The following is a 17,209-nucleotide window of genomic DNA, read 5'->3' as shown; positions in this document are numbered from 1 at the left end:
TGGCACATGTGTTCAAAAATTACCTTCTATGATTATAACATTATTTCTGTCTTTCCCCACAGATTACCAAGTGCCTCTAAGCAATGACCATGGGTTTTTTTTTGTTTTGGTTTTGGTTTTGGTTTTGGTTTATGACTCTAATCTCAGGACCTAGGACAGTTCCTGGTGCAAAAGAAGGGACCACTGGATCTTTTTTTTTTTTTTTAATAAATTTATTTATTTATTTTATTGGCTGTGTTGGGTCTTTTTTGCTGTGCACGGGCTTTCTTTAGTTGTGGTGAGTGGGGGCTACTCTTTGTTGTGGTGCGCGGGCTCCTCATTGCTGTGGCTTCTCTTGTTGCGGAGCACGGGCTCTAGGCAAGTGGGCTTCAGTAGTTGCAGCACATGGGCTCAATAGTTGCGGTTCATGGGCTCTAAAATGCAGGCTCAGTAGTTGTGGCGCACGGGCTTCGTTGCTCTGCGGCTTGTGGGATCTTCCTGGAGCAGGGATCAAACCCATGTCCCCTGCATTGGCAGGTGGATTCTCAACCACTGCGCCACCTAGGAAGCCCTGAATCTTTTTTGAATGGACGGAAGAAAGAGAATACTATATGCTGGGCAACACTTTGAAACATAGTTACTAATTAAACCAACAGTAATACTCCCAACTCAATAACCTGAAGTATTAAATGAAGCAAACATTTAAATTCCCTTTGTTCAACTATATCTATTGAGAACCTACTATATGCAAAACTTGGTGCTAAATGCAGCAGAAGAAGCAAAGATAAACAGCAGTAGATGCAGTCCCCACAAAGCTCAAGATAAGACTGAGAACAACTTATTTGATGTGCAAATGAGGGAGTGCAGTTAGACAATGATATCACAACTATAAATTTGGATACCTTGGAAGACTGTGTATCAACAACTGAATGGAGAAAGAAAAATGAAGCAAGTGAATATTGAGCTATAATATAAATAAAGGAGAAATGATTCAGAGTCCATAGATCACATTTAATCTCATGGTTTCATTAAGACATATTTACAGTTTTAACAACTTCTTGATGAGTTAGTATCCCATAGCCAGGAAAATACACTCATGCTATTTTTTCTAAACTATTGTTTCCAAGAGGGTAACACTTTCACTAAAATCTTCTAAATAACAAAGTTTGATAACAGATTTCTAGATCATAAAAAAAATTGAAAGATAAAAACATTTTCACAGAAAAATCTGTAGATACAATTCACAATGTAAGAGACATAAATATATGAAAAATAGTGATGATTTTTAGGGTACTAGGAATGAAATCTTCATACAGATATTATAACCTACTTAAAGCAAGGGAGAAGAATTTTAAAACATTTTTGTATGTTTTATTTTTAAAAGCTTGCCACATTAGTTTATAGCACAATAATGAATCCTAGTTCTCAAAATGTATGTGCTGAACTCCTGATTTTGAAGCAAGCTGCAGCTGCAAAATTATTTCAGAAGCATGCACAAATTTTCCCTTCAACTACAATAAAAACAAATAATTCTGTCTTATACTCATCAATCTTTTCTAAATGTGAAAAAGCTTGAGGAAGCCTTTTGACAATAATTATTAACTCTTAAAAATAAGAATCATTTTCTCATGAAATCAAGATAAATTAACTTTTAAACTGCTTTTATTAAATATGCCTTCCAGCTAATTACTATAATAGTTTCTTTTCAACTAGTTCTTTTTGAATTATCATATTAAATTATGTTCACTTGATAAATATGACATAACTTTTAAATGTATTCACTGGACCTAAATCAAAAAGCTTCCTTAATTAGCTTGGAATTTGTATCTTTCTGTAGACGAGAAGCTAACTTGCAGCACTTCACTCCCTGTAGTTCAAGTTTAGTAATGAATTAAAGTCATTGATATAAAATAGCTTTTATTTTAAAAAAAAAGAGAGATAAAATGGCATATTTCTGCTTCTGCACAGTTCACTTACCTTATGGATGACTCTTACATCTGATATTATGTTCCTTAATCATTCCACCAAAAAATGTACTAGATAAACTAAAAAGAGAAAAAAAACCCATCATTATTCTGGTGTGATCAGGCCCATGTTTCACGCTAACTATCTTTTATTTTTTTTAATAAATTTCCTTATTTATTGGCTGTGTTGGGTCTTCGTCGACCACTTGCAGTGACTTCTTCTGCTGTAGAGCAGGAGCTCTAGGGGTGCTGGCTTCCGTAGTTGCAGCACGTGGGCTCCAGAGCGCAGGCTCAGTAGCTGTGGCGCCCGGGCTGAGTTGCTCCCCAGGATGTGGCATCTTCCAGGACCAGGGCTGGGTCCCGTGTCCCCTGCATTGGCAGGCGGATTCTTAACCACTGCGCCCCCAGGGAAGTCCTCACGCTAACTTCAAAGTGCGAAAGTCGGATTCCTTTTCATGCTGATCCTGATCGTGAAAGAAGCAGAGTGCAGGTCACCAGGGCTGCTCAGATGGGCAAGGCCTGCCATGTACTGCCAGTTTCATTCTCACAGAGTTCACTGCAGGTTAAAATACTTAAAAGCGAATAAATCATTTCATTTTTATTATCTGAACTTTACCAAGAATTCACTGTACTAAAATAAAGAGGAAAATATCTTGATGGGAATAATTCATTTTTATATGTTTATTCAACTTTTTAAAATTGAAGTATGGCTGATTTACAATGTTGTGTTAATATCCTCTGTACAGCAAAGTAATTCAGTTATACGTATATATACATATACACACACATACACTCTTTTCATATTCTTTTCCATTGTGGTTTATCACAGGATATTGAATATATAGTTCCTTGTGCTCCACAGTAGGACCTTGTTGTTTATCCATTATATATACAATAGTTTGCATCTGATTCATGTTTTAGAAAAGAAATAAGACAACTCCTGCAGACTCACTTAAGGAACCAATACTCACATTAATAAGAATTAAAGGTTTACAAATATGCTAGCTGATGAAAATTATTGGAATGTCCTAAACGAGAGAACCACCTTCTAAATGGATGTGGCTGACATGAGCAAATACAGACTAGCCCCTCAGGTGGGCCACTTCATCAACCTGCAATTCCTCTTTGACAATGGTCCTCTGGCCTCATAAATGACATAGAACAGAAAGAACCTGAGTGTAAATATTGCTCATATTAGCATATCTTTTATGACTCATTTGGAGACTTATATTGTCAGAATACTAAAATACTTGATTTAATGGTATGTTTTAATGAGATTACTGCATTTTTAGCTATGATCTTATTATTTCTCAAAAAGCTTTTTTTATTGAATGCCATAAAAAATTAAAGAAAATGAATTTACAGTGATGCAAATCTCAGAATTCTATCCATAGAAAATATTTCAATAATGAAGTATAACCAGTATGTTAAGTATGACATGGACCTGTGATCATAATGCATCTCTAACTCTCTCTCCAAGCATCTCTTTAAACTTTTCTCCCTGGAAAGTCTACCCTTCCTCTGTCACTGCAAGAAAACTTTTGAAGGTCTGTGAATCTTCTACTCACTCTCAGGTAACAGACAATTCTACAGTTGCTATAGATTGCCCACAGCCTCAAGTCAAAACTGAGGTTTTTCTCTTCTCTGCAATAATAAAAATATCTACTCGCAACTTAAACCTTCTCTTCTGCTGAGGCTGGAAACCTGAAGTGTGGGAAGAACGTGTGGTGGTCTTCTTCCCGCGTCTCCCTGCTCACTGTCTCCCCGTCTCTAACTGCTCTTGCATTCTCCCTAGCACAAACAGCAGGAAAATCTGGGGAGATAAGGATAGAACAGGTCTTGCCGGGGTTGATAAGTTCTTCTGCTCTGGTTCAAGATGCACAGCTGTGTACATTTAACGGGATGCTCTTGAAGCTCCTTGGAGGTTCCTCTCTGCATTTGCTTGGACTAAGTTAGATGCATTCTCAGATCCCAGGCATCCAGTAAATTCAGCCTCTTTCTGCTGAGACTTTCTCGCCTTTTGCAGACTTTGTGGAAGAGAATTCAAGTTGATCCCTTTCTGACTGTCTCTGCAGTGTGGTCCCCATCTGCATGGAAATACTCACGCATCCTTTGAGGCAAGAAACTCTTGGACTATTCTCAGTACTACACCACTGACTGTCCTGGCTCTTCCAACAAAGCAGCTAGGTCAACCCTTCCCTTGCTTTTGGGTTTTTCAAGAAGATAGCATCTTCTCTGCCTCCCAGTATTTCCCGCAGAGGCCTCTGAAAGCCCTTCTCACTGCAGTGGGAGTTAGTGTAACTCTGCCCCACCCTTCCCCAAAGATGGGTCAGAAACCTCATAGTAGCACATCTACTCTCACCAAAAAAATCTACTTTTCAGCCTCCTTTTCACAAAATCCTCTTTTTAAAATTTTTCTGATCTTGTAAAGAGTCTAAGAATGATGGAACAGAATCTCTCTCCATTCTTGTTGTAAACTCTGTACACTTGGGCCAGCAGGGGTGGGGAGGAGGTCTTGTTTCACAATACTTTGGTTTCTTGATACTGTCACACTGTAACCTTAAATGAAACTGAAGCTAGTCCATGTTGTGAGTTACGATAATAGCTTAGTTACTCCATATATGGGCAAATGGGAAAAAATAAGCAAGACAATCATGAACTCTGATATCTGTATATAAATTGTTTTTACTCCTGAGCTTTTGTGCTACCTTTGCTTTTTAACATGAAACAAGTCTCCATTGTATTAACAACTCTGTACAGTCTGTATAACATTGAATCAATTCTTCAGCTCTTTCCTTAGTGATCTGCATTAGAAGAGAAAGGATATTAAGCTTTCTGACATCTAAGCTTTGGGGCTGCCACTAGGTTATTTATTTTCAATTATGTATCAAGTGACAGCAACAATGCTGTTTGGTGAATTAAATGACTTTGATTCTCCATTTAGTGTGAATTCAAAGCTCAAATATAGATATAACCAGGCATGATAGAGCTGAAATCCAACAGGGGTCCTGTGAATAATGGGATTTAGTTTAAACAGCTATGTTTTGAACTCTCCCTTCATTCTATTCAGCAAGTAGTGTCCACTATAATCAAGAATCAAAATGTACTAATACAAGGGCATATAGGAAAATAAATAGAGATGTTACCAACATTTATTACAGCCTGCAATTATTTACTTGATTGTTTATCTCTTGTCTCGATCTCCAAAATGTATATGCAAAGAGGGCAGACACCTGTTTTTTCTTATTCATCATGTATTTCCAAGTAACTAGAAGAATAATGTCTAGCACAGAGTAAGCATTTGGTAAATATTTGATTGACTGAAATGGGTTGAAGAATGAATGAATAAATTAATGAAAAATAATTTTTTGAGTGAATACTGCAGTTAATTCGAGAATGGAGATTGAATTTTTTTATGCTTCCCAGTTAATGACCAACTCTAAATCATCTAGACACTGATTTTTTTTTTACTATAACCATAGAACTTTAATTCTTAATTCATTCCCAGAGTTTAAAAACATAGATTTTACTGTGAATAAAAGAGGAAAGAAATCAAAGGTGATTAAAACAAACAGTTCTTTCACATTAGCTGGGAAACAACATCTAGAGAATAATGATGTCAGAGGTCAGGCATGGGTAACTGTATTAGTTTCCCAGGGCTGCTGTTGCAAAGTGCTGCAAGCCACGTGGCTTAAAACAACAGGTACTTGTCCCCTCACACGTCTGGAGACGAGAAATCCAAAATCAAGGTATTGGCAGGGTTGGCTCCCTGTGGAGGCTCTCAGTCTGTCCCATGCCTCTCTCCTAGGTTCTGATGTATAAGGAGCTCTTGGTGTTACTTGGCTTGAAGCTCCTCAACTCTAATCTCTGCCTCCATCTTCACATGTCTTTCCTTTCTCTGTATCTCAAATTTCCTTTCCTTTCTCTTATAAGGACATTAATCCTTGGATTTAGAGCCCAGCCTAAACCCAGGATCATCTTACTCGAGATCCTTAATTTAATTACATCTGCAAAATCCTTATTTCCAAATAAGGTCAAAATCATAGTTACTGGGATTTAAGAAGAACATCTCTCTTGGAGAGACACAATTCAATCCTCTACAGTAACTTTCAGGTATTGGCCAATGAAAGCCAATATTAATCCTTTTCAGATCTATAAATCCAGTTAAGTTCACCTTATTTCCCAGTCGCTGCTCTGATTTCTCCACGTATAGGTTCAGGTGCATTCCAAATCCCAGACTAATCAAATCCTGATTTGGTCCTTCCTTTTAGACTGGATCCTGCCTGTGAACTCCTGCCACACTGGGACAATGACCACTTGCCTTTCCAGCCCCCAAGTGTCAACTCTTGCCTGCCATTAGATAAGTACCATGCACTTGGGGTGCCTTATCACTTTCCTTAGCATCCTGTCTAAATCACAACAGGGGCCTGAACACTGAGCTTTGCTCACCTGTAGTTTTTTTCCCTGCTCACCATCCCAACCTGTGTTTCAACAAAGAGGACATATTTCCTATGAGGTATGCAAAACCTATCTGCCCTATATCATCAGGAAAAACCATGATGTCTTGTGTATTCAGCTGCCCTTAAAGCAACACTCTGCCCTGATTCTCTTCTTCACTGAATTAAGAAGTTGCCTGAAATTCAACATTAAAGCGTTTGAGCCTCAAATGTGTTCTTAGAGGATATGTCTGCCAGCAGAGAGAGAAGACAGCTGTGAGGAATCAGGGACGATGCAAACCTGGGAACTAACCAGTGGGCTCCAGAGGAGGACCTGCCTTTCTCAGATATTCTCCTGTACCCGACCTGCCTTCAGTCCAGCCATCCTCACGAGGGATTTTTCGTACCTTTTTCCCCAGCTATCTCAATGTGATGGTGAGCATGGGAGTGGGAGAATGCCAGTTTCCCCAATCAGTATTATTTCACTTCATGTATAATATTACAGGCCCTATAGAAATTTTAGGATGATAAATTGATCTAACGCATGTTCTTTGAGGTTTGTGAAAAATAGCCTAACAGATGTGAAATTCAACTGGACGTGGATAGGCTCCGTGTTCTGGTTAACACCCCGACCCAAGCAGGGGGGACCAGTCACTCTGTTCCGAGTAAGCCACTAACTTGCTTTGTGAGTTCAAACTATTGGAAACTTAGCTTCCTGCCATCAGTATAAACCAGCGCAGAGATTAGATTCCTCTGAACTCTAACAGGTATAATTATTAGACAAGATTCAACACAACAGAAAGATTCATCACAAAAAGAAAAGAGAACTGAAGTAGAGATTTCCTGACTACACAGTAGCAGCCATTAGTTAGACTTCCCTATATGTTGACATCTGGTGCTGGAATGCACATTCTGTCACCAAACTGAAACTAGAAGCTTGTATTCATTAAAGTGAAATCTGACCTCCCAAATGCTGGTCATCTGTCAGATCTTAAAAACTAATAATTTCAATCAAATTCCATCTGTTCTTGAAAAATTAGGAACTTCCCAGAACTGAGCATGCAGTTTCATGAGGCATTAAACAAACAGAGCCAAATGCAGCAGCCCACGTTAGACAGAGCACAGGATTTCTAGCTTGTCACAGTCCTCACCACTCCCTCTTGTCTCCCTGAGGCTGTGGCTGAAAATCAGTTGCTAGGCCTGTGCTATTATTCCAACACTAGGCCTGTTTCAGGCATTTATGATACAAACCTGTCCCCTAGGAACTTGCAAATCTGAAATTTGCAACTGTGGTATAACATCCCCAGAGTTCCGCTAAGCGAAGGTATGTCTATATTGGTCACCACACGTTTTCTGTGGAAGGCTGGATCCTCCTGAACCTAGACATCTAGAGGGAGGATGGACTCTGATACTGAATTGTGGACTTTCATTCAGCAAACACTTGGCCCACGTATAGTGCCAGGGACTGTGTGACTCCAGCATTTCTGTGTCAACAAAATTCCATCCATGAAGACATTGATGTGCTCTGGAAACAACAGTGTGGGGCTGGGTAACAACAGGCCTTTAGGCTTACCTTCCTCATACAGCTTCCTCTTCAACCTGAGCCTCTCCCCATCTTTTGCTCAAGACTGACACAGGGTAGAAAAGCCTCTGAAGCACTTTGTTTTTTGTTTGTTTGTATAGATTTATTTATTTATTGGCTGTATTGGGTCTTCGTTGCTGTGCACTGGCTTTCTCTGGTTGCGGCGAGCAGGGGCTACTCTTCCTTGCGGTGCGCGGGCTTCTCATTGCAGTGGCTTCTCTTACTGCGCAGCATGGGCTCTAGGTGCGTGGGCTTCAGTAGTTGTGGCACATGGGCTCAACAGCTGTGGCTCGTGGGCTCTAGAGCACAAGCTCAGTAGTTGTGGCGCACAGGCTTTGTTGCTCTACGGCCTGTGGGATCTTCCCAGACCAGGGCTCGAGCCCGTGTCCCCTGCATTGGCAGATGGATTCTTAACCACTGCACCACCAGGGAAACCCAAGCACTTTAGAAATACACTTCGTAGCATATACTTACTTTTGTCTCAACTTGAGATTGGATCTCTTCTTTGTTGTAGATGACAAAGTCCATGTCCTTTGGGCAAACTGTGTAACAGGCCACTTAGGCTTTTGCAGGCTTTGAAAGATCAGGGAGGATTGATCGGTTTGCAATGCAATACATCAAGCTGACCAAGGATAAAGTTTCACCTATGAAACACAAATCAAATCAATTTTTAGATGTTCCTTAGCTAAATCTTGCTAATAGCAGGCTTTTCGTATTCTTTCACCTCCCTCAGTTGCTTCTGAGATTTTTCCATGCCAGGGCAGAAGAAAAGTAAAAACCATTGTATAATCATGACTCAAAATGAAGCCAAATCTGTTCCCACGTGAGGCGGCGGTAGGGGGTGTTAATGCATACACGGCATGTCAGGGTAACCGGAGGTAATATAATCAGTGTTTCAAGACTATACCAACTTAATCTCTAAGGAACGGTGTTCCCCTGCCCTTGTGTGAACATTAGTAGGCACCTAAAGTGGTGTATGTATTGTATAAGCTGTGAAGGTTTTGAGATGGGAGCAACAGTTAGAACCACAAGACGTTGCACAGACCAACTGTATGATGAAGTAAGACAGTTGTCTAAATGTACTATTTTAATGATTTGTATAGCTTGTTCAACTGATGGAGAGAATATTAGCTTTATAACCTGATAGAAGCATAGGTCAAAAAACTGAGAGTTTTAAAACAACTGAAATGATCTCTGACTTCATCAATATTCCTTTAACCTTTGCTGGGAAAGCTCCATGATTCATCACAATCTAGAGAGTTTCCATTAGAAACAGCCTTCACTTTGAGACCTCAGACTCCTGGAATGTATCTGACTTTCTCTCCTATGTTTTCTAAATAAACTTTGCTGATTAAGAGAGATTTTAAAGAGGATCTCTATTTGCTATTGTAATCAAAATTTCATTTTGGTCAACAAATGCCTAACTCAACTATCAACTGTTTATGGTAGCCTTCCATTGGTCAGGCTATCATTGTGTTAATCTTAATCACTCCATGTGTCAAACTCCAAATACAAAATATATATTCAGCCTAGGTCTTATTTAAAAAAAACAAGCAGTAAACGAACATCAAACTCTATTCAATGCTGCATGTGCAGAAGTGCTTAGGGGTGAAGTCTGAAACCTAGTTTTAAGAATATAAAAAAGATAAGATGGGTGGATGGATGGCTACAGGGATGATGGATATACATGTGATAAAGCAAATATAGAAAAAGATGAATTGCAGAATCTAGGTCGTGGGGATATGCAACGCACAATTCTTTCAACTTTTCTGCATGTTAAAAATGTGAAAGGAAAAACTCACTTGAGGTATGGCGGTAAAATATTTAATAACTGGATAATATGGGCACTGACCAACCAGAACAAATGTTGGCAGGGACAGGCCAGTTATCTGCATTGAATCACCCCTACTATTTGTTCTAAAATCTAGGAACTCTGGGGAATACAAGAGATAGGCCCTGATCTCTGAGGACTGACACTTTTATGGAGGATAAAGGTTTATACAGCAGCCCAGTGAAAAATAAAATTCATACAACATATCAGTCAGGATTCTCCAGAGAAACAGAACCTATAGGACATATACAGATATATTTATAAGAGGAGATTTTTTTACAGAAATTGGTTCACATGGTAATGGAGGCCAGGAAGTCCCACAATCTGTCGTCTGCAAGCTGGAGAACCAGAAAAGCTATTCAAAGGCCTAAGAATTGAGAAGCTGATGCTGTGCGGTCTGGTTTGAGTCCAAAAGCCAAGAATCAGGAGCACTGACGTCCAAGAACAGGAAGAGGCGGATGCCCCAGTTCAAGCAAAGACAGCAAATTCCTCCTTCCTTCACCTTTTTGTTCTATTCGGGCCCTGAACCGATTGCATGAGGCCCACCTGCACTGCGTCTTCTTTCCTCAGTCTATGGATTCCATCGCTAATCTCTTCCAGAGACATCTTCACAGACACACCCAGAAATATTTCATCCACTATCTGGGCATCTCTTAAACCAGCCAGGTTGACATACCCATCATCACGAGCAAATGAAATTCTTTTGTTTTTAATTAATTTGTCTCTCCTCCTGAGCCCCTAATTTTCGGTAGCAGAATAGAAACAACTTTCATCAGGTTTTTAACTTTATTGTGATCTGATTATCTTCATGGTCCCTTCAGGATGGTAAAGCTCTTTCTTAGAAAAATAATAAGATAGTAAGTTTTGTCCCAGCCTTCTTGGTCTTCTCTCCACCTCTCTGGCCCCCCTCCAAAATTACGTTTGAATGTGTGTGCCAGGGGGAGGGGTGTGTGTTTCCCACCACCTCACAGCGGACAGAATGAGCCAGTCTCTGGGTACTGCCCTCTGGCCCTCTGGTCTCCAAGGCAATGCTGTCACTTGCCTGCTGCCTGCTTTATTTGCATTTACAACCGAATTCAACAACGACGACAGCTCAGAATCTCTGCTTTACTTAGGGCTCCAAAGAGTTCCCTGTGCCAGTGGGCCCCACCCTGGCTTTCAGCTTCCCCTCAGACCCTGCAGTGGAGCCTGCAGTGACTACCTGGTTTCACCTGTGCACAGATGAACCAACTGCTGTCCAGGAAAGTTCAAGGCCTCCTCTTGCCTAAGCAAATGACACTGCCAAGTTGCCTTCACCAAGAGATAAGGCACTGGCACCCAGGAAGGTGGAACAGCCTGTGCAGAGACCTCCTCCTGGAGGCCCACCTTTTCCAGCACGTGTCCCCTTCTGCCGTCTGCCGCCTCTGAGGATCTGGAAGAGTGAGGAGACCAGGTATTGGAGCCACATGCTTTATCACCTCCCTCAAGCTTTTTTTTTCCTTCCAGCAATGAGGGCATATTAGTTTCCTATCACTGTTGTAACAAATCAACACGAACATAGTGGCTTTAAATAACACTCGTTAATATTCTCATAGTTCTATAGATCAGAAGTCTGGGCACAGTGTGGTTCAGTGCAGACTTCCACTTAGAGTCTTACAAGGACTAAATACAGGTATCGCCGTACTATGTTCTGTTCTGGAGGCTACAGGAAAAAGCCACCTTCCAAGCTCTTTCAGGTTTGTTGGTTAAATGAAGTTCCTACTGTTGTAGGACTGAGGTCCTGGCTGTCTGTCACAGGGATGGTTCTTTGCTTCTACACGCTGCCTGCATTCCTTCTCATGGGTTCCATGTGACCTCCCTCCAGTAACAGCGAGGGATAGTTGTCCTTACACTTCAAATCTCTTCCCCCTCTGCTGCACCGCTCTGCCTTCCTCTTCTGCTTCTCGCCAGGAAAAGTTCTCTGATTTTACGGGCACATGTGATGAAGTGGAACCCACCTGGATAATCCTGGATAATCTTCCGATTTAAGAGCTATAGCTTATTCACATTTCCAGGGATTAGTGTTTGGACATCTTTGGCAGGGGAGGGTGTTCTGCCTCCTCTGGGTGGGGGGGGGGGGGGGGGTTATTAATGGTTTTCTCTTCCTGGATGAACCTCTGTGAGGTAAAACACTTTGATCTAATTACCTAGCCTACTAGTGATATATCACATGAAAGCCAAAAAAAAAAAAAAAAAAAAAAAAGGGTACAACAGTTTTGACCTATTGTCATGGAAGAAAAGTGAGGCTCACAGAACTTGTGTTGCTCTCACGATCTGAATAGAATACTCATCTGTCTGTGACAAGTCACATAAACAATATCCAGACTATTTTTTCCACACTCTCCCTCTTCTGGTACGTGGAGTCATTTTCTCAGTTCTGATAACATCCTGGAGACAGCCCCCAGGAACTAACGATGTCTGTTTCTAACACTGTGGTACGAGATCAGCTCAGGTGAGCCGCACGGCCTTCCGAGGCCCCCACTTCACCTGTGGTGCTGAGATGCCTGGGACCTGGAAGATCTCTGTCTACAACGAACATAAACACCAAAAAGTAAAGAGACGAAAAAGAAGTCACTTTAGCCAAGGCAGGAAAACGTGTCACAAATCCAGCGGTTTTCTTCCTGAGCTTCTGCTTACTTTAATAGAGAGGCATGCTATCCACAAGAGGCTGAATGCTAGGGCATGAGTCCCGGTTTCCATAATTTATGTCCTAACCTGTTTTACGATTTTAGAGGAGTCAGGCGATATACAGAAAAATGTGACCAATTTAGACAACACGGCAAAACATGCCATTTGGTCTCATTTATCATGATGGGAGTTTAAAAGGACACTCATGAGCCACTTAGACCCCATGAGTTAGTTAAGCAGAACAAGTGGTTTCACATGAGATCTACCCTTAAATCATTTAGTGCCTTGCTGCATCTTGAAAAGCAAACACTGAAAAAACGAAAAACCTGGAAGAGTCATAACAATTAACTTCTCAGAAAAACAATTTCACCCCTGCTTAAAGGGCTTGCAGGGTCAAGAGAACCACCTTTATTCTGAATTCCAATCCCTTTGTGGTACTTAGGTGCATTTCTCCCTTGGCTCTACGACAGGGGAATGCAATCTGCTTCACCACCTTCACGTCTCCAGCTACTGTGTGTTAACTAACTCTGGACACTCTGCCCAGCAGAAGGGAGATGGGAGCAGATGCAGAAGTGAGAGGAGAGAAGGGAGAAGCTGCCCACAGCCAATCCTGAGACAAGAACACTGAACACAGAGCAAGAGCAAAAGGAGAGGGTCAGGTTCGCGCGACGGGCAGATCTGCACATTCGGACACATTCAAACCCAGTCTAGCCTCCTGCTCACTGGCATCAAGCCCCTTTCATGGAAGAATTCACATCCCCCACACGCCCCTCACCACAGACATCAGAACTACACACTGGGATCTTCTAATGGTTTATGAATCACTGTTCTTCTGTGGACACGGGAGACTGAGACCTACAGCGAAGAGATGGTTTCGAACACCAAGTGCAGCCGACAGAACCTCTCCTAAGAGGCAGAGACTCTACTATCGGAACCTCTCAAAACCACTAAAGACCCTGCCAGCACCCTACTTCATGATCCATGTGCTCACGTTATGAACCGAGGGTACAGAAGATGTCGAGAGTCCGTGCGATCTCCACTGGAGCGCATCATCACAGCTCCCACATCATTTTTGCTGACCACTGTTTCAGCTCTTGTCACAATACGTCAAAGTTACTCATTTAAATAATAAGTGTAACAAGTGAGACTATATATATATGTTATCTCAGTTGATCCATACAGTCACCTGAAGAGGGAGACGCCGTGATCGCCCTGTGTTATGGGGGAAGATGCTGAGCAGTGGTGAGGTTAAGTCACTCCAGATCACACAGCATCTGCTAACCAGGGTCCGCCTCCAGAGCCCAGCCCTTGAATTCCGCAGGAGTAATGCCCGCAGTGGCCCGCCTCTCCTGCCAGGCAGCGAGCTCCCTGAGGGCACAGGCTGCTCACTCCACGTCTCTGCAGCCTCAATGACTGGCGTAGAAGAGCTGCTTAGAAAATGATAAACAAATGTCACATGAATAGCCCCACATCTTATCCAACACAGTCCCCTGACCCTGCTGGCTACCACATACTTTCTTTAACGCCATGGACAAAGACTCATTCATAGGAAAAGCAGACTGAGGAGCTGGTAAGTGGAGTCTGGTCAAGTGGCCAGTAGCAATCCTTGAATTGGCTAGATTACTGGTTACTTGCGCTTTTCAAGCTATTGGAGGTCAGGGTGACAAACTCCTTTGGCAAAGTTTCCTTGACTCACATTACTTTACTATATATAACATGAGTTATTAACCAATCTATAATTTATTTACATTTATACTGAACCAGGTAAGAGCTTCTTAATCACTGTTTAACAAGTATTACTATTTTCTTCGTTACTCCACTGGGAGATGAATTTGGGGGAAGAACTTTCCAATACAGAAGTACACACAGGAAAAGATCAAATCCTCTACATTCTCTGTGTTTTCCTCCCAGAGGTAATGACTACAAACAACTGACTATGTATCTTGCTTTGCATTTGTATACAAATTTTCCCCCAAATATATGAGATTACGTAAGCTGTTGCACTGAAACTAGATTAAGCCCCGTAACAAGGTAAGAAAGAGACAGAAGTATAACACTGGCTCAGCAAAGGCTGCTCGAAGAGTAGGTGGGCCCAGGCTCCCACCCTGCACTCCCACCTGCTCTGAGGGAGTCCTCGTTTCTCATAGACCTCGGGGCCCTCCAAGCTTTGGGTAAGTCTCTATCAGGAAATCAGGAGCATGTGCATTTGCTAGTGAGCTCAAAATCTGGTGCATCCTTCGCACTGCTCAGTCATTGCCTGAGGAGTGAGAGTGACAGTCATTTTCACTGAGTGAGTCCACGCTTTCAGATTTCAGACCAAGCCTTAAAAACTGGTCGTTTGGGGTGACATGATACTTGTTAATTTTTATTTGAAATAAATCTTGGACATCTTTCTAGTCTCCTTCAAACTGGAGTAATATTCTCAAGTATAACTGTTCCATACTATAATTAGCTACTTCCCTTTTGATGAAGGAGATTTAGGCTCTTCCAAGGCTTTTGCTATTAGAAACACAACTGTGATATATTTCATATAAAAGTAATAGGACTTACTGTAGCAAACAGTACAAAATATGTATTAAAATACCTTGAAAAGGTAACTGCTATGTATGGACTGCACGGTTGCACCCCCCAAAATTCATGTGTTGAAACACCTCAAATGAGATGGTGTGTTAGTAGGTGGAGCCTTGGAGATGATAATTAGATTTAGATGAGGTTGGAAGGGTGAAGCTCCCACAATGGAATCTGTGTCCTTAGTAGAAAGAAAGACTAGAGCTCTCATGCTTTCTCTGCCATGTGAGGACACAGCAGGAAGACAGCATCTGCAAACCAGGAAGAGTGGTTCTACCAGGAACAGACAGGACTGGCACCTGGATCTTGGCCTTCCCAGTCTCTAGAACGGTGAGAAATAAATTTCTGTTGTTTAAGTCACCCGGTCAATGTCATTTTTGTCTTAGCAACCTGAAATACCCATCTTAGAAATATAAGTGCTTATAGTATCTTAAAATATTTATTTATTTTGACTCATTTTTCTACGTATATAAAATATTAGTTTATGTTTGGCTAATGCTGTGTATTTGACTGTGTGTCCTGCTTTGTATTACACTTAACATTCTATCATAACATTATCTCAATCTATTATTTATTAAAAACATGATTTTTAAAGGTTGTGCACTGCATCACATGTATATAACAAAATCTATTTACCCATTCCTCTATTTTGGCCATTTACACTGTTTCCAGTTTTCAGTTATAAACAACAGTCAAATGGATATTATAGTAAGTCAGCATATAAGGCAGGTACCGTCACAATGAGCATTTTACGGATAGAAACCACGCGCCACAGGAAGGCTAAGAAGCTAGCTAACGGGGAGGGTGGGGGGGACTCGAGGCGGGGGAGTCAAGGAAGGGAGGGAATACGGGGATATGTGTATAAAAACAGATGATTGAACCTGGTGTACCCCCCCCCCAAAAAAAATTAAAAAAATAAAAATTAAAAAAATAAAAAAAAAAGAAGCTAGCTAAGCAGAACAAGTATATGGAATAGAGGAAAAGAGGAAAGAAGCACAACTGCTGTTTCACACCGTTTACCCTCTCTGCCTCAATTATCTTACCACCTCACCAGAGGATCACTGGGATCAAGGGGGAAAATGCTGAAATTACTTCCAAAGAGGATACTATCACGGAGCACTTATAACGTCCAGATGGAATAGGGAGTACCAAATCTGACTCCACAGCAGATCTGCTTCTTTTACTTTAACCTTTGTTTTCTATTGTTTCCGCTACAAGTTAATCACTAAAGGGATGTTGCCTATAGCTTAAAGTGCACATAAGGCCCACCCCATGCCTAAATGTAAAACTAATATACCCTCCTTCAGCTCACAGGAAACATCCTGACCCAGCCCACCTGTAAACAGGCTGCAGGGAAGGAGAAATTGACACATCCCCTCCTGGAGTCTGGTGGAAACCAGGAGATATTTGCAACAACTTATGGCCTTTTTACTTTACCTCCCCACCTTCCCCTTTTTTTGTTCTATAAAAGAAACTAGCATTCAGACCTCAGGAAGATGGTTCTCTAGGACATTCGTCCACCATCTTCTCAGACTCCCAGCTTTTTGAATAAAGTTGTTATTCCTTATTCCAATTCCTCACCTCCTGATCTACTGGCCTGTCTCGCAGCAAGCAGGGTGAGTTTGGACTCAGCAGCACAGATATTAAGTTAAAAAATGAAGGTGAAGCTCTACTCTGGGAAAAGAGTCAAATATAATGTAACTATTACTTAACCAATTTCCATGTTGTGGGAGTTTGCCTGAAGATGACAAAATAAACAAACTTGTATTGGATAGTTAGAAAATTGACTGTTCTTACTCTTAGTTTATACTTCTTTGGTAATTCCATTTTTATTTTTGGGTTGATTCCCTAGGGGGAAAAATGTATGCTAGAGCTCTTAGCTGATTTAGTAACAGTTTACATTTAAAGTGGAATTCATATTTATATAATTGTGAATGACCTTTATGATTTTTAAATCTTTTTGCATCATTCATGAAAGATAAGTCTAAGGCTGTATGTGGTTTTGGTGGCTTAAGTTCAATAAGCTGTTGAACCTCATGAAAATGTTTCTTGTAAATAAAAAAGAAAATATCGTGGAATTAATATAGAGTGAAATTTCCCAACTGTTAATACTAGCGGCAATACTAGGTAATACCAATGGACTGCTACCCAGAGGCACTATTGTCTAGCGAATTCAAATAAACAGAACAAAAGGGAAAGGGAA

Source organism: Hippopotamus amphibius, chromosome 1 (genome assembly GCF_030028045.1).
Source record: "Hippopotamus amphibius kiboko isolate mHipAmp2 chromosome 1, mHipAmp2.hap2, whole genome shotgun sequence".
Taxonomy (NCBI): Eukaryota; Metazoa; Chordata; class Mammalia; order Artiodactyla; family Hippopotamidae; genus Hippopotamus; species Hippopotamus amphibius.
The sequence above is the reverse complement of the archived record's forward strand: the minus strand, read 5'-3'. Positions refer to the sequence as shown.